This window comes from Canis lupus, chromosome 19 (genome assembly GCF_048164855.1).
Source record: "Canis lupus baileyi chromosome 19, mCanLup2.hap1, whole genome shotgun sequence".
In the NCBI taxonomy this organism is placed as follows: Eukaryota; Metazoa; Chordata; class Mammalia; order Carnivora; family Canidae; genus Canis; species Canis lupus.
Window position 1 is genome coordinate 15366245 of NC_132856.1, and position 26244 is coordinate 15392488.

A 26244-nucleotide genomic window follows, 5' to 3' on the forward strand; every position below is an offset into this window, starting at 1 on the left:
CTTAAGCAATGTGCTATAGTAAATAATAATAATAATAATATAAAATAGTCAAACAAAATAATAACAGCAAACAATGCAGATGTTCCAATGGGAAGACCATTCTGCTTCACTGAAATTCTGAATTGTGGAGTAGTTAACAAGAAATGTAGCTTCATAGCATAAGTCTGCAGCTAAATATGGGCCAATAGAGTGTGGCCAAATTAAATGTAAGAATATGCTTAATAAGAGTATTTTGTTATAAATAAAGCAGGGTGAGGATATAACATTGTGTAGAAAAAGTTCTCATTTGTGACTGAAGATCTGGTTTTGATTCTGCTGCTTTGTGGCTCTGGGAGTCTCTTCACTTCCAGTGCTCACTTTTCTCATCTATAAAATGAGATTTCATTATAAATCACAAGGTCATTTTGAGGTCTAAGTCTGGCCTTATCATGTGTAGGACTCAGGACTTCTCAAGTGCTTAATGGTTCTTTGAACTATCTCTGGACTTTGTTAATATGAGGGAGATTGTCTCCAAGCATTACCTTCTGACTTATAAAACCCTGTTTTGGTTCAATTACAACTACAAAAAATGCAAATCAATGATGTCTAAATGAGGAAGGTGTTACAGTTGAGCATATAAGCTGGACTGGTTGGTTACAATAACATGATCTTTCTCTAATCAGTAACTTCTTATGCTGTTTTGATAATTTATTCCTTGGTAAAAGATTATGTATCTTAGATTCTGAACCTAGGTATTTACAGTTGTATCAATATGTGAGCAATTGCCAATGATTATATTATTGCCTTGAATATAGAATACTTATTAAAGCCACTGCAATCTCCAATACGTGGATTTCACATATTATTTACATGGAATTTCTTTGGTGTATCGCTTAAATATAAAGCAGATAATGATACAAATAATTATTTTTAAAGGAAAGTATAGTATTTCTCTCCCTTAATATTCACTGAGGAAGGAAGTTCTGTCCCCATACTTTTTCTCATTATTCTTCACCATGTAGGAGGAATAAATAATATGATTGATCAAATCTGGGTACATTCACTGTACCACATTTCTTAGGGGACAGGATGACTAAATTAAAAAGGCAGCACCAGACCATCTATTGCTTTGTCGTGTGCTGCATCCTGCTGCTGCTGATGTTTGGGGCGAGCTATTCTCTTCTTTTCACCAACTGAGTGCGAGAACACATGTCCTCTGCAGATCCAGCTATCCTCACATGGGTTGACGCCAAGATCCAGGTTTCTGAAGGAAATAAGAGTTATTCACTGAACTCAAAGCTACATTCTCCAAAGCCATTTACCATGCTGCCCCCTCATTTGAAGGTCATTGGGTGCTTGTCTGGCTATGTACTCGTAGCTAATGCATTGTGTCAGTTTCTTGCATTCATTGGTTAGGACCCTGGTATAGAAGAGGGGTGAATCTTGGTCCTCTCCCAACTTTCAGTGTTGTGCATCAGTGTTATAGACAAGAGCTTGCAAAATCCTGACTCTTCATCTGATTTGATCTGCCTCTTGAGACAACTTCTCTATCCCAGTTTTCAAGACATGTCTGTGTGTGTGTGTGCGCGTATGTGTATATATATGTATATATATATGAATATATTTTAAAGTAATCCCATTTTAACTAGCATAGCTGTTACTTTTATGTGTTATTATAAAACAGAGCCTCAGCTGTCAGCTTGCTGTTCTCTATCCATATGTTTTCATCTTGTCTTCTGACATTGCCTTTCCCAGGGCATAGAGGAAGTAGAGGGAGTCCACAGCTCACCTGAAGGGCTGCCTCTGGGTCACAGTATAATTCTGAACAGCTCTGTCTCCCCACTTAGTGCTTCTCAATGCTGCTTTGCTTAGTCAGGAAGATGCACCCATGTCTGCATGGGAGCTTTTGGGCATGAAGCCTAGTTTTTAAACCTTGGTCTTACAACACAATGCTGAAATTGCTGTTGCTACCATCTTATTGTAGCAGATGGAAATATGGTGTTTTGAAATTTTCTATCTTCTAAGAGTGAAAACTATCATGTTCCTTTAGGCTTGTAAAAACCCCTCGCATTTGTAGAGTGCTTTATAGTTCACAGGATGTTTTTATGTTATTATTTCCACTGAAGCTTACAACATTAAATATTTACTCAATACCTGCTATCTATAGACCAATTAGAATGGTGACAAATCAGTCATTCAACAGGCATTGTTTGAGCACTGACTGTATGCTGGGCATTAGGGATTTGAAAGTGAGTTTATTGTTACTATGATTATTGTTATTTATTCTTTATTTGCTACTTTATTTATTTATTATTTAGTTCCAATTTATAGATGAAAATGTGACTGAGAAAAATTAAGTAACTTATCCTCAGTCATCCAGATAGTAAACAATGGAGTCAAATTATCAAACCCAGGTTTTTTTCATTCTAGCTCTAGTGTAGTCCTTTTGTATACCATTCTGACTTGTCTCTCAGATGGGTTTTTCAACTCACCACTTCTCTTTGAGAGATTTTTTTTTTCTGATAGAGTTCAAAGGTAATGGAATAAGTAATTCTTTATTGAGTATCCAATAGCCCTTCCATATTAATAATTAATGCTAGGTTAGTGTCAGAAGTAAGAAGAAATGTCTTGGAAAAAATATAGATTTAGAGAATTCAGAGTAAAGAGTTGCAAAAAAACAGGAAGTAGATTGTATGGAGAAGACAGGTATTAGAATGATTTTTTTTGTACTCTCCACACTGATGTATAGATTGTTAAATGTTTTTCTGGACTGGCAATTGCACTCTTTGGGGTTATGGAAAAATTGGCCTTCATTTTTAAAAATGTATAGTTTCCATCATAATACAGATTTTAATTTACAGAAATGTTAAATAGCAGCTAGGAAATTATCTTGAATCAATAAAAATCAAATAAAATGTAAAAACTTATTGGGGATATGAACTAAATTCTGAAATAAAATCAAGTATAATATTAATATCTTAAAAATTATGTTGCCTCTGTACCAGTAATAATGTGTTAGACAATTTGTTAACATAAGAGATGATATTCAAAATAGCATGACAAATACTAAAGACCCAGGAATCAACTTAGAAAGTAACATATCCCTCCTAGAGAGAAAACAAAAAAACTTAATCAAGGGATCAAATACTGAGCTTTAACACATGGATAGGTAAGTGAATATTATAAATACTTTAATATTTCATAAAGAAATATACATGTTAGAGGAAGGGCTCCAAGATGATGGGGCAGCAAGATCCAGAACTCACTTCCTTCCTTGGATACATAAATCTGTAGCTACATAAGGATTATTTCCCTCTGAATTTAACCTGAAACTGGAGGAATTGTTTTTCTCAATAAGGGATAAAAGGACCACATCAAGAAGGTAGGAGAGGCAGAGACACAGCGGCACAAAAAACCTACCCTGGTACCATGGCACACAGTAGAGAGAGATCTTACCAAGCATGTGCTCTTCCCACAAGTATAAGGGGTTTGTGCCCCACACTGAGAACCCCAGCCTCTGGAATCTGTATAGGACGTCTGGCTTAGAAAACCAATGGGGCTGACATCTGGGGGTCCCAAAATATTGTAGAAACCTGAGATTACCCCCTTAGCTGGCTCCTAAGCAGTATTTCTCACCCTGAGACCAAGTGAAAAAAAAAAATAACAGTTTGAAAAGTATGTAAACTATATGTGAGGGAGATTTATTGGCTGATCCGGGGGCATTGGCTTGGGGAGTAGGAGATAGCTGAGATACTCCCTAGAAATGGAAGTGCTGGTAGAAGTCATTGTTGCACTCTCCACATAGCCTGCCAGCACAGGTGAGTAAGGTAACTATGGTAATTTCCCACGACCTTGATGATCTGGGCATGAGTGAATGGTCCTGGCACTTGCTGAGACCTGAGAGTATAGCTGGTTGTAGTACCTCCCTGCTTCCTTAATGAGATGGGCAAGTGCAAGTGGTCATGGAGTTCTCCTGCTCCTTAGCTAAAGTCTACAAGCGTGGGCACTTCTGATACTCCCTTGTCCCCTAGCTAGGGCTGATGAGTGCTAGCAGTGGCAGCCTTCTCCCACTACTGGCCTAAAGCCAACACACACACAGACAAGGAACTCTTCCTGCTGTGTTGCTGAAGATTTCGGGCAAGCACAGTCAAGACATTTTCCTGCTGCCTTTCTGAAGCCAACAACCGTGCCTTGTCCCCAGCACTCTCCAGCTGCCTTTCTAAAGTCAGTGGATACATGCAACCCACACAAGGGACACCCCTTGATTGCCTGACTGTGATGGCCAAGAAGGCTGGCATTCCGGAGCTCCAAGGGACTAAAACAATTGGAAAGATGCTTCTTGGCAGGCTACCACCCCCAGGGCACTACACAGACAGCAGGCTGAAACACACCTCAGTCTTCCTGTGAGAAAGTCTTATTTACTTAGCCTGGAACTTCAGCTTAAAGGACAGGCTTCAGGTTTCCCACACAGAGAGTAAGGAAGTGCTCCCAGGGAATGTAAGCAGGGAGACACCATCCTTGCACAACCCTTTGGCCATTCTAAAGCTCAACTTTCCAAAAAGTAATTTATACACTCATCTGAGTCTCAGTTTTTGCAACTGTAACCCAGGGGACACCTCCAGATCTCCTGGTCTGGAGGCTAGCAGGGATTATAATTGTGGTTCCATAGGACTGTGTGTATTTGTATACTTCATTTATTTTATTTTGTTTTATTATTTTATTTTTTAAAATTATGATAAGTGTACTCTTTAATCCCCATCACCTATTTCACCCATCTCTCCATCTCCCACCTCTTCTCTGGTAACCATCAGTTTGTTTTCTATAATCAAAAATCTGTTTTTTGGTTTGTCTTGCTCTCCTTTTTTCTTTCTCCTGCTCATTTGTTTGTCTCTTAACTTCCACATATGAGTGAGATCACGTGGTATTTGTCTTTTTCTGACTGACTTATTTCCCTTAGCATTATACTTTCTATACTTTCCACATTGTTGCAAATGATAAGATTTCATATTTTTTTTACAGCTGGATAATATCCCATGATATATATCTCACATCTTTTTTATCCATTCATCTATCCATGGATACCTGGCCTGCTTCTGTAGTTTAGCTATTGTAAATAATGCTGCTATAAATGGGTGCATGTATCCCTTTGAATTAGTGTTTTTGCTTTTGGGGGTAAATACCCAGTAGTGTAATTACTGGATCATAGGATAGTTCTATTTTTAATTTTTTGAGGAACTTCTGTACCATTTTTCCAGGGAAGCTGTACCAGTTTGCATTACACTAACAGTGCACAAGGATTCCTTTTTGTCTGCATCCTTGGCAAAATTGCCGTGTCTTGTATTTTTTATTTTAGCCATTCTAACAGGTGTTAGGTTTACATCTGGCTGCTGCTGATGATGTTGAGCATCTTTTCATGTGTCTTTGGGCATCTCTATGTCTCCTTTGGAGAAATGTCTGTATACATGCACACTTTAAAAGCTGCTGCCTGAGAGTCTGGCTTCCATTCAGCCTGAAAGTAGGTGCTAAATGAGAGTCTTCCTCTTGTATCACTAATGGGTTTTAACATATCCCCAACAATGGGGACATATTAAGAATAAATCATGTGATTTTAGACAATCACAAGGTTCAAGAGATGAGCAAGAGCTAGGGCAAAGTTGAATGAGAATGATCATCATCTACACAAGACCACTCTATTAAGACTGAGAGAAGTAACCTTTACTTAATACACAGAAACAAACATAGAGAGCCAAGCAAAATAAGGAAACAGAGAAATATGTTCCAAATTAAAGAACAAAACAAAACGTCAGAAAAATACCTTAATGATATGGTTATAATCATTAAGAAAAAATGTAATAGTCATAAAGATGCTCACCAAACCCAAGGGGAGAATAAATGAGCATAGTGAATACTTCAACAAAAAGGTAGGAGACATAAGAAAATACCAAACAGAAGTCACAGAGCTGAAGAATACAGTAACTGAACTGAAAAAGACACGAGAGGGTTCATACAGCAAACTGCATCAAGCAGAGCAGATCAGGGAGCTGGAGGATAAAGCAGTGGAATTCATTCAGAGCAGCAAAAAGAAAGAGCAAAGAATTTTAAAAAATGAAAATAGCTTAAGGGAGCTCTTTGGCAATATCAACCAGAAAACATTTGCATTATCGAGGACCCAGGAGGAGGAGAGAGAGGGAAAAGGGTAGAAAACTTATTTAAAGAAATAATGGGGGGATCCCTGGATGGCTCAGCGGTTTAGTGCCTGCCTTCAGCCCAGGGAGTGGTCCTGGAGTCCCAGATCTAGTCCCACATCAGGCTCCCTGTGTGGAGCCTGCTTCTCTCTCTCTGCCTATGTCTCTGCCTCTCTGTGTGTCTTTCATCAATAAATAAATAAAATATTAAATTAAATTAAATTAAATTAAAAAAAGAAATAATGGTTAAAATGCTTTGTAACCCAGGAAAGGAAAACAGACATCCAGATCCAAGAAGCCTAGAGAGTTCCAAATAAGAGGAACCCAAAGAGGGCCACACCAAGACACATTATAATTAAAACATCAAAAGATAAAGAGAGAATCTTAAAAACAGCAAGAGGAAAACAAATTGTTATGTGCAAGAGAAACGTCATATGGCTGTCAGCAGATTTCTGAGCAGAAACTTTGCAAACCAGAAGGGACTAACAAAACATATTCAAAGTACTGAAAGGAAAAAAGAAAAAAACTCCCACCCAAGAATACTCTATCTGGCAAAATTATCATTCAGATTTGATGGAGAGATAAAAGAGTTTTCCAAACCAGCAAAAGTTAAAGGATTTTATCACCATTAAACCTGTCTTATAAGACATAATAAAAGGGACTTTAAGCTGAAAAGAAATGGCATTAAAAACAAAACATATGAAGGTAAAAATGTCACTGGAAAAAGATTATATATAATAAAGGTAGTGGACTAATCACTTATAAAGCTATTAAGAAGGTTAAAAGACAAAAGTAATAAAGTTAACTAAAACTGCAATAATTAGTTAAGGAATATATAAACTAAAAAGAAGTAAAAAGTAACATTTAAAACATAAAATGTATGTGGAGGGAGTAAAAATGTAGAGTTTTGCAATATGTTCAAATTTGAATTGCTATCGACTTAAAATGGACTGTTATATACATAGTATGATATATGTGAACATCATGGTAACCACAAAGCAGCAACTTCTAGTAAATACAGGTAGAAAAAAGGGAAAGGAGTCTTAACATAAAACTAAAGAAAGCCATCAGGACACAAGAGAAGACAGAAGAAAGGAACAGAGAGAGAGAAATTTGGAAACAAACCAAGAAAATTTTTGAACAAGAAGAGAAATGAAGGGGAAACTTGCCTCCCTAGATATTAAAATATATTGGAAGGCACTTCAAATCAAAATGTCATGTTGAAGTTTTAGGATTGGACAGATAACAAGCAGTAGAAATATAAATGGAAAATGTGCGTGTTAAGGGCTCCAACTTCTAATAATAAAAAATCCAACTTAAACATCAAGATATACTATTCTTCATCTATTAAGGAGAGAATTATTTGGCGGAAATTTTAAAATGATAACTTTTAGTGTTAGCACATTCACATATGATCACAGAAATAGTCATGGGAGATATGGGTGGAGAAACAAAGTAAGCTATTATACTTTTTTACTCTTAGACAAGGAGTATGAGTTGATATGTTAGTACTAGAGGGAATCCAAGAACAATCAAAAGTCTTAAAAGTATTCATGAGCTTTGACCCAATCATTTGATTTCCAGAAATGCAATAGATATGCATACAAACAATAATCTATAGGTATATTTATTGCATTACAACTTTAAAAATTAATTAATTAATTAATTAATGTATTATTTATTTATTTATTTATTTATTTGAGAGATAGAGCATGTATGATCAGGGCGAGGGGCAAAGGGAGAAAGAGAATGTCGAGTAGTTTCCCTGTTAAGTGTAACCTGGGGATGGTTCCCAGGACCTCAAATCCTGGGAAATGACCTGAAATAAAATCAAGAGTTGGACATTTAACTGATTGAGTCACCCATGAGCCCCATATTATTACTTATTTTAACAAAAATTGTAAACGGTTAATGATAAGGATTGATTAAACCATGATATATATAGAGGCACCTGGGTGGCTCAGTGGTTGAACATCTGCCTTTTGCTCAGGTTGTGATTCCAGGGTCCTGGGATTGAGTCCTACATGTGTCTCCCCACAGGGGGCCTGCTTCTCTTTCTCCCTATGTCTCTGCCTCTCTGTGTCTCTCATGAATAAATAAATAAAATCCTTAGAAAAAAAGTACACACACACACACACACACACACACAGAGAGCATGTTTTATGGTTACACTTTTAAAAAATGAATTATATTTATTATTTTAACAATATTTCAAAAAAACAATATCTTATTATTTAGTTAAAAGTATTATTTTATTATCCAAATCCAGAAACCAGTTAGTTACAAAGTCAACTTTCCTGAATGCTTCTCTTGGTTAGTATTATAATTTTACAAATTTCTGCCTAAAATATGCCATTTGATAGTTGAAGGAGTATTTTTGATGTTTTAATTGGCATTTCTTTGATATTAATAACATTAAACTTAGTTTCCTACATTTATTGGTCATTATTATTTCTATTAAATGTTCTTATATACTGAAGTATGATTGCTATGCATCCTTTTCCATTCATTTCTTTGGCTTCTTATGCCACTACCATATACGATTTATCTAACGCTTAACTTAAAAAAAATTTAGAATCAAGTTTTGCAAGACCAAATTATTCTACCTTTACCTTACAGCTCTGTCTTGCTTTTCTTTTGAAAATATTCTCAGCTGTTGAATTTCTTTGGGTGGTGCATTGACATATATTAGAATTTACTTTCTAAGATAAACAGATCATGATACAGTAGTTCAGTAGTTAGGTCCCACCTTTAAATATATATATATTTGAGTCGCTGATATAAGTACCACTGTTAAATAATTTTCAATTAAGATTTCAAACCCATTTTGTGTTACTGAACGAAAATGAGTAGCACAGATTCAAGAGTTGTAAGCGTTCAAGAAATGAGGAGACCCAAAGACCATAGGTGAAGCAACTGGGCATGCGGGAGTTAAGTATTGGACTCAGAAGTTGCTTTCTCAGAGAAATTAAGGAGTCAATCCCATTTACAATTGCACCCAAAAGCATAAGATACCTAGGAATAAACCTAACCAAAGAGGTAAAGGATCTATACCCTAAAAACTATAGAACACTTCTGAAAGAAATGGAGGAAGACACAAAGAGATGGAAAAATATTCCATGCTCATGGATTGGCAGAATTAATATTGTGAAAATATCAATGTTACCCAGGGCAATTTACACGTTTAATGCAATCCCTATCAAAATACCATGGACTTTCTTCAGAGAGTTAGAACAAATTATCTAAGATTTGTGTGGAATCAGAAGAGACCCCGAATAGCCAGGGGAATTTTAAAAAAGAAAACCATATCTGGGGGCATCACAATGCCAGATTTCAGGTTGTACTACAAAGCTGTGGTCATCAAGACAGTGTGGTACTGGCACAAAAACAGACACATAGATCAATGGAACAGAATAGAGAACTCAGAAGTGGACCCTCAACTTTATGGTCAACTAATATTCGATAAAGGAGGAAAAACTATCCACTGGAAGAAAGACAGTCTCTTCAATAAATGGTGCTGGGAAAATTGGACATCCACATGCAGAAGAATGAAACTAGACCACTCTCTTTCACCATATACAAAGATAAATTCAAAATGGATGAAAGATCTAAATGTGAGACAAGATTCCATCAAAATCCTAGAGGAGAACACAGGCAACACCCTTTTTGAACTAGGCCACAGTAACTTCTTTCAAGATACATCCACGAAGGCAAAGAAACAAAAGCAAAAATGTACTATTGGGACTTCATCAAGATAAGAAGCTTTTGCACAGCAAAGGATACAGTCAACAAAACTAAAAGACAACCTACAGAATGGGAGAAGATATTTGCAAATGACGTATCAGATAAAGGGCTAGTTTCCATGATCTATAAAGAACTTCTTAAACTCAACAGCAAAGAAACAAACAATCCAATCATGAAATGGGCAAAAGACATAAAGAGAAATCTCACAGAGGAAGACACAGACATGGCCAACAAGCACATAAGAAAATGCTCTGCATCACTTGCCATCAGGGAAATACAAATCAAAACCACAATGAGATACCACCTCACACCAGCGAGAATGGGGCAAATTAACAAGGCAGGAAACCACAAATGTTGGAGAGGATGCGGAGAAAAGGGAACCCTCTTACACTGTTGGTGGGAATGTGAACTGGTGCAGCCACTCTGGAAAACTGTGTGGAGGTTCCTCAAAGAGTTAAAAATAGACCTGCCCTAGACCCAGCAATTGCACTGCTGGGGATTTACCCCAAAGATACAGCTGCAATGAAACGCCGGGACACCTGCACCCCGATGTTTATAGCAGCAATGTCCACAATAGCCAAACTGGAAAGAACCTCGGTGTCCATCGAAAGATGAATGGATAAAGAAGATGTGGTTTATGTATACAATGGAATATTACTCAGTCATTAGAAATGACAAATACCCACCATTTGCTTCAACGTGGATGGAACTGGAGGGTATTATGCTGAGTGAAGTAAGTCAGTCGGAGAAGGACAAACATTATATGGTCTCATTCATTTGGGGAATATAAATAATAGTGAAAGGAAATAGAAAGGAAGGGAGAAGAAAGGGGTAGGAAATATCAGAAAGGGAGACAGACATGAAGACTCCTAACTCTGGGAAACTAACTAGGGGTGGTGGAAGGGGAGGAGAGCTGGGGGTGGGGGTGAATGGGTGACGGGCACTGAGGGGGGCACTTGACGGGATGAGCACTGAATGTTATTCTGTATGATGGTGAATTGAACACCAATAAAAAATAAATTTATTTAAAAAAAAGAAGTTGCTTTCTCCATTTGGTGGTCGTTGGACAGAGAAGAAGGAATAGAATACTGAACCTAAGTTGAGTATAAATATGATGGTTAAGTTGGTTTGTAAAAGTACATGTTAATCATATATACTTTTTGTTTTAAAGTAGGCTCCAGTATGAAGCCCAGCATAGCACTTGAACTCATGACCCTGGAATCAAGATCTGAGCTGAGATCAAGAGTTGGACACTCAACTGACTGAGCCCTCCAGGTGCCCTAATTATGCATATTTTTAAAACATTTGCAGGGATAGTTTCTCTTTGACTTAGAATAGTGGTTCTCAACCATTGATGATTTGGGGCCCAAAGGGTCATTTGGCAATACCTGGAGATATTTTGGGTTGTCACAGCTGGTGTAGGAGTGGGTGTGTGCTGCAGGCATCTAGAGGCCAAAGATTCCTCTAAATATTCTAAAATGTGCAGGACAGCTCTCACCAACAATGAAGTATTTGGTCCAGAGTGTCAATAATGCTGAGGCTGAGAAATCCTAGCCTATCAAGTCCAAATAAATCTTTCTGAAAAAAATATATATTACTTATGAAAGAACAATTTCTCTTATTTGGAGCCATTACTCCATTTGCCATTGTAGCTATAAGCCTCTAAATGCAGTGGCCATTTAATAAAAAAAAAAAAAATCCAGAAAACAGATAATAATGCTTATTGAATTACTGAGTTTTACTAGGATTCCAGAGACTAGTGTTCTTGCCTCCACCCACTCTGTTTCCATGTAGCTGTGTGATGTGAAATGAGTTATCTCCTCTTTCTGGGGATCTTCAGAGCCTAACCTATAACATGATGTGAAGATAGAAAGATAATTAAGATAAAAGTAATTGAAACTGTGAAGGGCTATATGGAAATATAGGGTATTATTGGATATGAGATTACTCATATGTGAACATGTATGTTCAGTATGACCAGCTGGTAGCCACCTCTATTTGATTCTGACCACAAAGTCACTATCACAAAGGGCATTAGCTTTTTCACTAATTCACTCCTTTTTCACAATAAAGAAAGAATAGCTGATTGAACAAAACAAGCTGTAAATTCGAGTAATAATCTCCAACCAGAATGATACAGAACCAAGTCCCTTATTTAAGAGGTTGTGGAACTATTTATTTTAGTTAAAGATCTATAGTTGCTCTACTGGATGATATTATGAGCTGAGTTGTTTTCTCCATATTCATATGTTGAAATCCTAACCCCTACTATCTCAGAATGTGTTATTTAAAAAGGTAATCAAATTAAAATGAGGTCATTAGGGTAGGCATTCTCATGGGACATTAGCACATAGATACAGAAGAAAAACCATGTGAAGACACAGTGAGAAGGTCACCATCTGCCTGACATGCAGAGAGGCCTCAGAAGAAACCAAATTTGCTGACACCTTGATTTTGGACTTCTGGCTTCTAGAATTGTGAGAAAATAAATTTATGTTGTTTAAAACACCTAGTCTCTGATACTTTGCTATGGTAGCCTTAGGAAACTAATACACTAATACAGATGGGCCATTCTAAATGTTTCTCCCTGAAAACCATGGCATGTAAAATATGCATCTGGTCTTCTGACTCCAAGATCCTGGGGTGATTTCAGCAAATAGAACTTGGCTCTGGAAAAGGCTTTGTACTCTCATTACCTGCCATTCTAGGGCTTTTCAGGGAAGGCAGGGACAAGGGCCAAACCCACATAAACTCAGATGGAATCAATTTGAGGGGGCTGTTATAAATCCATCATTTCTAAATTCCAGAGGAATTCTACATCACTCCCTCTCTCCTGCAGCCTTGGAGAACAAGGGCCTGTAGCCTTCGTGGGCAGCATCTGTCACTCCTATGTGTGTGCTCAGTCTCAAGGCGGTGTGCCCTGCTTTTTTGTAAATGTCTAGCTAAAACCAAATGTGTTGGTCTGTTCATGATGGCACTGCAAAACGATGTCCCTAGGTTGCAAATGTTTTGTATCCAGCTTGCCTGAGTTTAGCAGATGAGACCGAAAAGCATTTTGTTACTCTCCTGGGATAATGGGTAATTTGACCCTGGGGCATCTTGAAAGCAAGATGCTTCTTCCTCTACTTCTGCTTTCCCTTCCAAGAGAGTCCTGGAAAGTTCTCAAACATGCTCTGTTGTTTGTACTTGTTTGTGTAAGAATGTGAGTCTAGGGCAGGGCTCAGGCTGGAGCTGGATTGTGTGAGTACAACTACTGATCTGCCATCTCCTGGCTTTATAACTTTGGGCAAGTTATTCAACCTTGCTGTGCTTTAATTTCCTTACCTGTGAAAAAGGATAATCCTAGTACCTATCTCCTGTGGTAGATGTAGGATTAAATGAGTTAATGCATGTAAAGCCATTAGAACAGCACTTGGCACATAGTAAGCATTCAATAAATGTTACCATTGTAGAGAGATATAATAACTGTTGAATATGAGTCCCCCCCCATACTATAGAAGGAGAATGGACCTTCACAGAATTTTTGCTATGTAAATGCTGCAATATATCTGCTCCCTTAGGCAAAATAAAAATAGTACTATTGAAGCTTCTTATGTGTTAGGCACCATGCTGAACACTTTATATGCTTCATCTTATTTAAGCCTCATACCAGTCCTTTGAGGTAAACACTATCAGGACAAGGTAGGTTATGCTATAGTAACAAATAATACCCAAATCCCAAAGGCTAAGTGGAACAAAGATTTTCCTTGTTCACACTACATTTTCACACTACATTTCTTCAGCAGATAAATGGGAGTATTTGTTTATCACTATCATTTAGGAAGGTAGGCTGATGGAGGATGATGCTATTATCTCAACACAAACCTTTAGGGTTAGCCATGGCAGGGATGAAAGCCAGGAGAATGGGGTGCTAAACTCTTCAGTACTTCTACACTGGAATGACATATATCACTTCTGTTAGAATCAGCCACGGAAAATCAAATGACCGTGTATAACATCAGTAGGGAGTGTGACTGGAGGAAGAGGAGAGAGGGATCTTGGTGAACACATACTGCTATCATTCCTGTTTTACACATAAGGTCATTTCAACTTAGAGAAGAAAGTAACTTGTTCAGTGTCGTGTCGTAAGTGGAAAGCCAAAATTTCAACACTAGACTATCTGACTCTAAAACTGGTGCTTCTAACCATTGTGATGATTACCTGTCTAGGCAATGACATTCTTATTAAAGCCTGTTGTGAGTTTGATTGTGTCCGCCAAAAAGATATGTTGAAGCCCTAACCCCAGAACCTCATACTATGACCTTATTTGGAAATATGGTCTTAACAGATGTCATCAAGTGAAGATGAAGTCATATCACTTTAGGATAGGCCCCATTCTAATATGACTGGTGTCCTTATAAGAAGAGAAAACAGAGACACAACCACACAGGGAGAACACCATGTGATGATAGAGGCAAACCCAAAATGCCAAGGACTGCCAACAATACCAGGAGCTGGGAAGAATTGAGGACACATGCTTCCCTATAACCTTCAGAAGGAACATGGCTCTGCTGAATGTTGATTTTGGGCTTCTAGTCCCCAGAATTGTGAGGGAATAAATTTCTATTGCTTAAAGCCACCCAGTTTGTACTTTGTTACAGTAACTCTAGGAAACTAATACAAAGCACATCCTACAATAGTGTGTTTTAGATCTTCATTTTCACATTGTCTCTTTGGCTCACATGTACTCTCAAAACCAGTTTGAAACTTCTCAGGGACTATCTCCCATGTGCCATGTTTTACCTTATGTATCTCTGATGCCTCAGTTTTTCCCCTAAACAGGCACTCAGTAATGGTTGTTCAATGTATACAATAGAGTCATTTTTATTTTTTGTTTTCCCACCTTTGTAACAAGTCAGGGTGTTTATTTCAAACTTTGGGAGATACTAAAAGTTCATAGAGCATAGTTCATGCATTGATTCTCCTTATGAAATTCTTTTTTTTTAAGATTTTATTTATTTTTTTTATCCACGAGAGACACACACAGAGAGAGACAGAGATATAGGCAGAGGGAGAAGCAGGCTCCTCATAGGGAGCCTGATGCGGACCTCGATCCCCAGATCAGGATCATGCCCTGGGCCAGAGGCAGATGCTCAACTGCTGAGCCACCAGGCATCCCATCCTTATGAAATTCTTGAGCAAAGGTACAGGCTCAGCTTTATATACAAAACTTATTGTGGTGTGATCCATTCTGGTGTCTAAGTTGAGCTCTCTAGGAGCAGAAGTGAGATGGAGTTTGGGGTTCCAGATATTTACTGGAGAGCAATGCCAATGAAAATAAGGAGGGAAAGCAGTATTGAAGAAAAGAAGTCAAACTATGACGCAGGCTTGACATGGCCTTGGTTAACCTACCCATTGGAGGTTCTGGAGGAGTTCTGTCTATCAGAGTGTTCCCCTTTAGGCCGCAAACAGCAGGCCTTTAGCCCCTGTAGGCTGCCCCAGGAATAAAAACTTGGAAAAACAACTCTCTGTAACTGAGGGCCACCGTAACGTGCTGATCGTGGGAGTCCAGCTGCAGATTGTACTCCCTGCAACCAAAGAGCAAGACTTTTCTTGAAGAGGAATGTACTTGGCCCATCTACACATCTACTCCATCTATCTGCCTCTGGCTTCATCTCATACTGCTTCTCTTTTCCCACCAACACCTCCAAAACACCAGCCTTCCCCTACCACTCTACTTGCAGATCTTTATTTTTTTTTTAATTTAAAATTTATTTATTTATTTATTTATTTATTTATTTCCAGAGACAAGCAGGGGGAGGGGTAGAGGCAGAGGGAGAGAATCTTTTTTTTTTTTTTAAAATAAAGATTTTATTTATTTATTCATAGAGACAGAGAGAGAGGCAGAGACACAGGCAGAGGGAGAAGCATGCACGATGCAGGGAGCCCAAGGTAGGACTCGATCCGGGGACTCTAGGATCACACCCTGGGCTGCAGGCAGCACTAAACCGCTGTGCCACCAGGGCTGCCCTGCTTGCAGATCTTTAAAATCTCCTGTTTGTACCTCCATGCCTTCACATTACTTTCACCCTGGTGCTTGCCCCATATAAGCAATTAATAAATGTTAATTGATGATGGACTGACTGAAATATACAGAAGGAAGTAGAAGGAACCCTGTGACATCAAGAGAGGGAACATTTGACTTGATTGTAGCAAAACTCAAGCTCCAGTTAAGCTTTTATTATCCTCTTCCATTTGCCCTTAGACCAGCCAGAGCCAGTGTCTTGTGAGATCCAGCTTTAACAGATCAGCTCTTCAAGGACCTAAGAACCCAAACAGGAACACTACAAACACGAACAGGGAAGATGTATAACTTAGGAGCAACTTACCCTTGGGATATGTTATGTAAATGATACTCTAACTGCAGAGGGAAGTATGCCCTAAGGATTTGTCAGTGGAATTGACCCAGTCTTTAAGTTGCTAAACAGCTCCAAAGGTAGCTGAAAGGTTTAGAGCCTTGGATGGCCTAATAAATATCTTCTTCTCTAGCCAATGTGGATTTCTCTTTTATTTGGAACAGCTCTAGTTTTTTCTTAGGGAACTATCTTTCGCTCATTTGCATTCAGTTAGGAGGAGATTATCACTCCAGGGCTCTGCTCTCTCCCAAATACAATAAATAGTTTTGCAGAGGGCTTGGGACTCAAGACTAGCCAGTCAAACCAGTGGGCCTAAATTCTGGAAAGGAGAAACTTTTTTTTTATTTATTTTTTTATTTTTTATTTTTTTACTAGTTAGGATGATAGGAGGTAAGATTGGAGTTGCTGGAGATCTTCATGATATCAGGCAGATGGAAAGAGACAAGTTCTTGATATCATTAGAGCTAGACTTGCTTGAATTTAGACTTGCTTGCATCAAATTTTTAATTAGTGAGCCAGTAAATTCTTCTTCTTCTTCTTCTTCTTCTTCTTATTATTATTATTATTATTATTATTATTTGCTAAGGCTAGTTTGAATTGGGTTCTTGTTACTTGAAACTGAAAGTTTCCTCATCAGGCACAATTTTGTCCTTTCACTTAAATTTTCAGAAGGAAGGAGTAGGAAAGGTGAGGAAGGAAATAGTGCTTGGTCTACTCTATCTTTGGGCACTGTGTTTCAGACCAAAGACCAAATCAAAACAACTCCTTTATGTCATTTATAAAGTGAATTTTATCCCTGGAAATGACAAAAGATATATGAGAGGTTTTCTCTATCTTCAAGCAACTCATAGTTGAGCTGGGGAGAGAGGCTCAGCACATATGAAAACAGGGCAGTGTGAAGGTTTAAATCTCACGAGCCAGGCAAAGATTCTGACCTCTGATGATCTTGGAGCTCATCCTTTAGTAGGACTAGCATCAGACTCAGGAGGTTTGTATTTCTACCAACATGATCAGCAGGCAGCTTCATCTGGGGTGACAAGTGGTGACTCCTTGACACTGGTAATTAGGCTTGGCCAACCTGGGACTGAATGGAAATTAATAAAATGGTATATTGGGGTGCCTTGCATGTGCTTTGTAACAGGAACATAGTTCCTTGGGGACAGATTGCTCAGAGTTTCAGTCTTTTCAGGCTTAGACTGAGTCATTCATTGGTTACATTGCTTAAGAAATAAATAACAAAAACATAAAGGCATGGGAGATGGCTTCGGTTTTGGAGAGTTTTGCAATATAGTTAAAAAACCCTAGGCTTGGTTCAATAGATAACATAGCTTTTTATAGCTACCACTTATTGGACATTTACAACATGCCAGGCATTGTGCTAAACACTTTACATGGGTTGTTTCATTTAATTCTCATAATAACTTTAGGAGGTATGCAATTCATCCTCCTTTCACAGATATGTAAACTGTGGCTCAGAAAGATAAATTCACATGCCTAAAGTTCCACAGCTAATAAGTGTAAGAGTCAGGATTTGAGATCAGCTCCTCTGAGTCCTAGCACAGTATACAGCCTTTCTAGCAAGGGCAGTGACCTAATGACCTCAAGGACTGATGAAGAGCATCACTGCACAGAGAAGTGAGTAGTTAGGAGGCCCTGGATCCAGAAAGGCCAGCTCAGAATTTTTTTCTGTTATCCAGAAACAAAGTAAAGGAAGGTTGGACAGTGTGATGACAAAAGGAGAGGCAAGGAGGACGACAAAGGGAGATTTTGCAAAGGATCATCGCAGGATTTAGATACTGGGTGAACAAAAAAAGAGAAAGAACAATGAATCAAAACATATCAGAGTTTACTTTAAACATGGGTATAAAATATCACTGTCCAAAATAGTAGCTGTCAAGAGATTACTTGCAGTGTATTCCAGGAATGCATTTAGTTTTCATGGCAGAAAGCTGTGTCAAATAAAGAACTCTTCATGTACACATTTATTGGAGGCTCATTCATCTATTTAATGTATTTTTACATTTTTAAAAGATTATTCACCACAACTGTGTCTGGGCACATATGTAAGGGGGAAAAAAATCAATGTTGAATCTTACAAATAGATGCCTGTCTCTGCCCTCACTTTATCATTCCCATTAGGCAAATGACAAATAACATTATTGTGCAGAGTGGAGTTGTTTAGCAAGATTGAGGAAAGTTCCTAAGATGATTGCCTTTTTGCTTTTTAAATGCAAATTCTTTATGCCAGCTTTTCTTCAGTTTCATGTTCACCACATTGTGATTATTTTTGAAGGTTCATGTTGAAATAGATGAATAGGAGATCTTGCAAATGGGTTTCTCCAAGCCTGCAGGCTGGAATAAGGAAGGATATAACAAGAAAGTGTCCACTAAATACTGGGGGAAAAAATAGCAATCGGTCCCTGAATGGCAGCAAACCAGCTGACTTAACTTGGTTCATGGATTGGAGAGCTGGTCAGCCCAACTCACCATCCTCAGCACTTTGCACATTGCACCCTGCTTACGATGCCATCAGTATTTAGTACAAAGCATGCCAGGCTTACCCTAACTTCTCTCCCTTAGAGCAATTCCAAAGGAGCTCACTTAAAGTAGTAAAAGGATCCCTGTATTGGAGATCAAAAGACTGAGATGGAATCCTACCTGTGTGAACTTGGATGTATCACTTCCCTGTGCTGGGTCTTAGTTTCCATATGTATAAAATGAAAAGAAAGGACAATGTGACTCTGACAGTTCCTCATAGCTCACACAATCCAATTTTACTTATATATGGAACACATCTAACACATAAAATAAAATAGTAAGGATTTGTTGGGGAAATAATGTAAAAACTTAGCTCTTAAAAAATAAATGCATAAATGGTGATATGAGATGATTTGGGATGACATGCAGATAAACATTTTCAATTTTAAGTTACTTATCTCTCTTATTATATATTAGAAAAGTTATGACTAGCACATCAAACCTGTGATTACATTATGTTATTGCTTACAATGATGACATGTTTATTTCAGGCAAAAAGTGAGTTGATTGAAAAGTATTTCATAATAAAGAATTTAGCTGGCCTTTGTCCCTGGTTCCTTAGAGATAACTTCTTAATCCTTGGAATTGCCAAGTGATAGAAATGCTTTTGTTATTCATTGTGGATTTTTCAGTTTATGCTACAAATGGCTCACAGTGGACTTCTAGATAGTTTCAAGATAGATAGGTGCCATGCTAAAAAAAGGAAACATACACAAAAAAACCCTAAAACCAACCATATGTTTCAAATATTGGGGCTCTAAGACAAGAGATATCAACCCAACCTCTGGGTAGGTTGTAGATTGAGTGTAGTCATGTGATCAGTGGGTCATTCACGGCTGTGTAATAACCCGGATAAAAACTCTAGACACTGAGCTCTGGCTGAGTTTCCCGGTTGGTAATACATATTAATGTGCATCCTGAGGACATGAAAATTTTGTGTTTGGGAACCTCCTACACCTTGTCCTATGTTTCTCTGCATTTAGCTTGTCCTGACTGTATTCTTTATAGTAGAACTATAATCATATGTCTAGTGCAGAGTTCTGTGAATCATTCTAGCAAATTATCAAATTTGAAGAGGCAGTGGGAGTGAATTTGTTTGGGATCCCTGAAGCTTGTGGTTGGTGCCTGAAGGAGAGCTAGTCTTGTGGAGCACTGTTCCCTTAGCTTTGGAACTTGACCTAACTCTAGATAGTGTCAGAATTGCACTGCAAAGGGGCAATATTAAGTAAATAGCAGTCTTAAATATTTAATAATAAAATGGTACATTCGAGTGTGGCCCAAATTCTGTATATGGTATAAAAATGCCCAAAGTTTGGAAAACTCTAGTGTAATGTTCTCTGCAGTGACATTAACTCTTTAAAGCCTGTTATGTCTTTTTTTAAATATAATCTGCTACTCACAAAAACCCTATGAGGTAGATAACTACTAAAATTTCCATTTTACAGATTAAGAAACTGAAGCCTAGAGGGCTTAAATAAGGTCATGTCACAGATAAATGGCAGTGTTGGGTTATGAACTTAAGCAATCTGTCTCTCAAATGTCTTGTTCTTAGTGTGTTCATCATCACAGTAGTAAAATATCCACCTTATGGGGCACCTGGGTGGTGCTGTTGGTTAAGCATCGAACTCTTGGTTTTGGCTCAGGTCATGATCTTGGCATCATGAGATTGAGCCTGGAGTCAGGCTCTGTGCTCAGCAGTTGAGTCTGTTTGAGATTCTCTCTCTCTCTCTCTCCCTCTGGCCCTCCCCCACTTTCTCTTTCTCTCTCTCTAAAATAAGTAAATAAAATCTTTTTTAAAAATCCACTTTGTAGGATGAAGGTGAAGATTAAATGATATATTGTATGTAGCTCATTGAAGAGCTTCTAGCACATAATAAAAACTAAGTAAATGTTAGCTTTTATGATTTCTGTTATAATTAGATATATATTTCTGTATTTAATAATAGCAGTCCTTAAAATAAATTAGGTGGATATGTGATTTGATCAGACCCTATCACATTGTCTAGAATTGATTGAAAGTCATATATATGCTGTTTTATATGGAAAAGAGGAATTTTCTGTAAGGTAGAGAAGGTGCAGAACTTGCATCACAGACTTTCCCAGGCATAGAGCAATCCCTTTTCCAGGCAAGGAGTATCATTAAATCCAAAAGTACAGTCAGCATGACAATAAACCCGTATTTTACAATCTTTTCTTGGTATTATGTATTTCTAGGTCAGGTAGTAGAAGACAAAGAGAGGAGAAATTTTAGCTAACATAGCAAAGTGTACGTTTTGAGATTCATTTAGGTGACTACAGTGCCTTAGTTAGTTAGAATGCTCTAGACTGGTAATTTATCTTTATTTGTCAGCTCCCTGGGGATGAGTTTTTATGAAGGGCAAAAAGTAAGTAGGAAGCAAAAATAACTGCTGGTTTTTTACTAGTGATTGTCTTCAATTTGAGGGCGATACATCTCTAAAAGTTTTTTTTGTCAGAAGAAAGCCTAAGTACTCCCTAAAAGGTTAAATATATAACTTAGCAGGAATTGGGAAACATTAATAGTTCACATATTTTCTTTCACATGAACATATGATGGTATTAACAATATTGGCTGAGATATAATACCTAGATATATCAATTTAAGAAAAAACACAATTTATTAGACTGAAGAGGCTTTTGACATAATATAGGAAACATTTTAATAAGAGCACCTTTTCTGGCTGCAGTATTCAGTGAGTCAGTTATAAGCTCTATGAGAGAAGTGACTCTTGTTTCCATGGAGGGAAAAAGCTTTATTTTTTACCCTGAAGGAATAGCAAAAGGAGGGAGATCCTATCTCCTTTGCAAATTCATTGAGTCCATGGAAGAAGAGAGAGGAAAAGAATCTGCTTTTAGCACAGTAGGGGAAAATAAACAAATTCAACTCTAGAACCCAAAGAAAAGGGTAAATGGTTTGCTATTAGTCAGCTCTATCCTAGATAGTCAGTTCCCAGTGGATACAAATTACATTTGTTTTTCTTGCTTTCTATATAGGCCTCTTCAGTTGGCTTCTTAAATGATTTCATTGGGGTAGCTAGCTGTAACACTCATCAGTGTGTTGGAAATTCTGTTTTCTGACATATTTAGGAAGGGGCTACTCTATTTTGGATAGATAAATATTCTGATTAATAGAGGTTATCATATACATTATGGCAGATGGCAGTTATAGTATTCATTCATTCATTCATCTGTCCAGCCAATGATTTTTAAAGACTTTCTGTGTAGTAGGTAGGATTTTGAATACTGTGGATACAAGATGCTTATGAAGATTATAAATGAGATCCTGTTCTTTTGGAATTTACATTTTAGTGGGAGAAGACAACATGTAAAATCACAAATGAATACCATGACTTCAAACTGTGAAAAGTGCTTGAAGAAAATAGACAGGATACTGGAATTAGAAAGTGACTGCTAGAAGGTGAGGGTGATTTAGACTGGGTGGTCAGCGAAGGCTTTTCTAAAGAAGTGCTATCATAGCTGAGACCCAAATGATAAGAAAGAATCAACACTGTAAAGGATCTTCAGCAGAAAGAACATCGAGTACAAAGGTCCTGAGGTTGAAGCAAGGTAGATGCACTTAATGAATAGAAGATGAGTGTGGAATAGCTATGAGCAAGGAAAGTAGGGTGGAAAAGTCAACATGGCAGGCAGGACATAGATAATATAACCTTAAAACCCTGAAGTGTAAAAAGTCTAGGATTTTATTTTGTACGATGAGATGCCATTGAAGCAGAGGAATGACATGATATGGTACTTATTTTAAAGCATTACTCTGGCAGATACTTGTACAGTAGATGTATGGAGGGGGGGAGGTGGTTAGAAGAGTAGGCCTATCAGTGCTTCTAAATATCTGAGAGAACTGGAGAGAAGAAATGCCAGTGTTTATTAAATAGAAGTAATGGAACCTGCAGTCAGGCCTGGCTCTGTCACTCATTTGTTGTGCTGTGCTTAGTCAAGGCCCTTCTCTCTGGGCTTCAGTCACATCATCTGAGACTGAAAAAAATCATCTTAATACTAGATTCCCTTCCAAATGCCCCTGCACAACAACATTATGTGTTTCAGTAGTTTGTGACCCTTTAAAAAGAGTAAAACTTCCAAGGTTGAAATCACAAACCATAGCCAACAGCAAACATGAATGATGGAAACCAACCAGGTGAAAGTAAATTCCTGGGCTGCCATCAGTCCCCATGGCCCTGTGGGTTATCTCTTTGCATAAGCTCAGCACGTATTAACCACATTTGTTTGGTGGCTCTTCATTGCCTCCAGTTTTTATGGCTATCTTTTGCGTTTGCTGATTCTTTACACTCCTTGGGCCCAGCATTGCTCCTGACTGCATCAAGGCTTGGTAGCTTGAGGACCTCTAGCAAGGGAAAGCACATCTGACAATCTCTTCATTTCTGATTTTATTAGAATATACACCATTTTGGTGAGTCTGGGTATCAGCATATGCACTTAGAAGTAGGAAAAGTGGCCATGGAGTAAACTCTGCAGACTGGGATTGGTGCAAATTCAGAGCAAACTGAGAGGCTTAACATTTCTGCCTAAACTCATGGCTTCTTCATGTAGGTATCAGGAGCTTAATTTAGTAATAAGGTGGTACCCTAAAATACATTACATCATTGGACCTGTTACTCCCACCCCCACCCTCATAGGAAGATATTTTTTTTTCTCCCTTATATTGACCTCGTTATGGTTTAATTTATTTTAAATGTCCCATCAGGATCTATTGTTTAATTGTTTAATTTTGAAATGCCTGTATTGTCATATTCCTTTTTTAGCATGGAAGTGATTTGGAAACTAAAACTAAAACTAAGGAAATATTGAGGTGTTTTGAAAAGATTGTGGATAAATACACCATACTATTTATGAAGTATTATTTGAATATTTCTTGAGGAATAGCACCTGATTTTATCACCAGACTAGACATTTAGGTAATTATCTCTGCTGGGTATGTTAGTTTCAATTGCCGTGTGACAAGTTGCCACAAATTTAGAAGCTTAAAATAATACTCATATTTCTTCCCTGTGTCAGAGGCGAGAAGTCCAAATGGGCTCAGCTGGACTCTCTGCTCAGGGTACCAGAAGGCCGAAATCAAGGTGCTGACTAGTCTGAGTTCTTGTATGCAGGCTATGGGGGAATATCTGCTTCCAAGCTTAACTTGGGAAGGATGAATTCTTGGAAGAATTTAGTTCCTATGGTTGTAGCACTGAGATTCCTGACTCCCTTGTGGAATTCCAGCTCTCAATTCCCAGAAGCAGCTTGTATTCCTTGCTCCATATGCAAGATAGTAAGGATGCATGTGTTGAATCGTTCTCCTGCTTTGAATCTCTCTGGGCTTCCTTTTGTGCAACCAGCCAGAGAAAGCTCTGAATTGGTCTCAGGTGATTAGGTTGGGAATACCCAGATAATCTCCCCATATTAAGGTTGACTAGGTCATAAAATATAACCTAATCATGGAGGTAAAATTCAGTCTTGGGAACTGTGCAGATCATGTATTTCATGGGGCGGGGAATCTTGGGCTTACCCTAGAATTCTGCTTAGCACATTTGATTAACACAAACTTAGTCAGGAATTATTATTATTATTATTATTATTATTATTATTATTAATTATTATTTTAGTTTGAATTGCCCAAAAACGGGTTTAAATTTGGGTTCCAGTAGCTTATTTGGGAAGTGGTCCTGGTTAAGTCAATGAAAGAGCAGGGAAGTGAGACAGGGAAGAGAGGGAAGTCAGGTTAGGAGTCAGTTACTACTACTAAGCAGCAAGGGCTCATCTGGGGACCCTCTCGGAGAGGGTAGCATATTCTCTCAGAACTGTTCACTCCTACGTACCCCCATGGGTTGGAGGCTGCTGAGCACAGACAGGAGGGGGCACTGATATACTAGTGGTGCTGGTTTGTGCTATGTGAGGGCAGAACATGGTTCAGGTGCCAAAGAATGCTTGTGGCATGAGATTTAGGACAACGCTGGGGTGCAATTTCACTGCAGGCAGTCACTAAGGGCTTCCTCCCAGCTCAAAACTTCACATTTATCATCTCTTGGTTCCTCAATTTAGCCCAGGGAGTGGGAATCATTGTTGCCATTTTGAACATTAGGAAACTGAGGCTAAAGTTAGGTGGTTTGTCTAAAATTTTTCTACAAGTAGGTGGTGAGCTATATTTAACCTATGATGTCCAACTTGCCCATAGGCTACAAGGGAAGACAGAAGCCATAAAAGTCAGTTTTTCCCCCCAGCCCCCCACCCATCTGGTGCTACTCAGCATCTCTGAATCCACTTCTTAAACAACCAGAGAATAAATAAGTGTTGATGAGATTTTGAATAAAGGTGATCAGAATGACAATAAAAAATCCACAGAAGGTAAATGGAAAAGGTTTCCACTAATTCTCAAGGGAAAATACAGGGCTACCTCACATTAGTATCCCTCTGTTGTAGACTGTTCGACCATGCTTACTAATAAAATGTCAATGATGAATGTGCTTTAATTTTCAAAGTGTTTTCTTGTTCAGGATGCCATTTGCTCCCCATTTACTTCTGTGCTCCATAGGAGAGGTGTTACAGTGCTGTCATTTTGAGCTTAGGTTTTGGAGTCAGACTCTCCTGAGATTAAGCTATGCTCTGCCTTTCTTTGTGATCTAAGATACACACTAGGGGGGCTCTTCTGTCCTCGGTGCCTTCTTCAACGAATATGCCAAACCAGATGGCATATTAAAAGTGTTTAATATTATAAAGTTCTCAGTATTTGATAGCTATTGTTATTATTATTCTCATTGACAGATGAAAAACTAATGTTCAGAGAAAAGTGACTTGCCCAAGGCCATCCATAGCTGGTGGTGGAATTAGGGTGAGGACTCAGATCTGGGTGAAATCTGTCCTCTCCTGCTGCAAAGAAGATAAGAATTTTCCTTGCTCTTCTCCAAGATGCAGGATAACACCCAAGTGAATCATCTAGTATCTTTCAAGAAGCACTTTGGGCATCCCAGGACAGCCAATTCTCAGCTCCAGGTGCAGGGCTCTATAACAGGGAAATGGAATGGGTGCAGCATCTTCTTTGCCTGGAAAGTCTATTCCACAGTCCTTCTAGACACATGGTCCTCAGGATACTATTCTAGAACTCAAAGGCGAGAAATGGTTTCCAATAGGTGCTGGTAGAGACTTGATCATCTCCTTGGCGGTCCTGGATGTGTTTTAATGCTGACTTCTTTGTATTATAGTCACCATTGGCATTTGATGTTAAGGTGCTAAATCCTGCCAATTAAGTTTTGTGTGAAGAGTTACATTTTTATTAGAGTCCCTTTTGAACAAATAGCCATGGATATTTTCCCTTGTCTACCTTAATAGGAAAATTGAAATTCTAGATTTTTCTGTAACTAATTTCTATTCAG

The 26244-nt window shown here is 38.2% G+C and overlaps 1 long non-coding RNA gene across 27 annotated transcripts in view; it reads left to right on the forward strand.

Annotated features, from left to right (window-relative positions):
• Nucleotides 1-26244, forward strand: part of LOC140609928 (uncharacterized) — a 618500-nt gene that overhangs the window by 558389 nt on the left and 33867 nt on the right. For 23 of the 27 annotated variants that reach the window (XR_012011676.1, XR_012011678.1, XR_012011681.1 and 20 more), the window contains one exon: nt 11080-11183. The exons of 2 other annotated variants lie outside the window; for them this stretch is intronic. This is a non-coding gene — a long non-coding RNA (uncharacterized lncRNA). The remainder of the gene's footprint in view (nt 1-11079; nt 11184-26244) is intronic. 2 more of the 27 variants (XR_012011663.1, XR_012011662.1) reach the window with 1 other exon arrangement.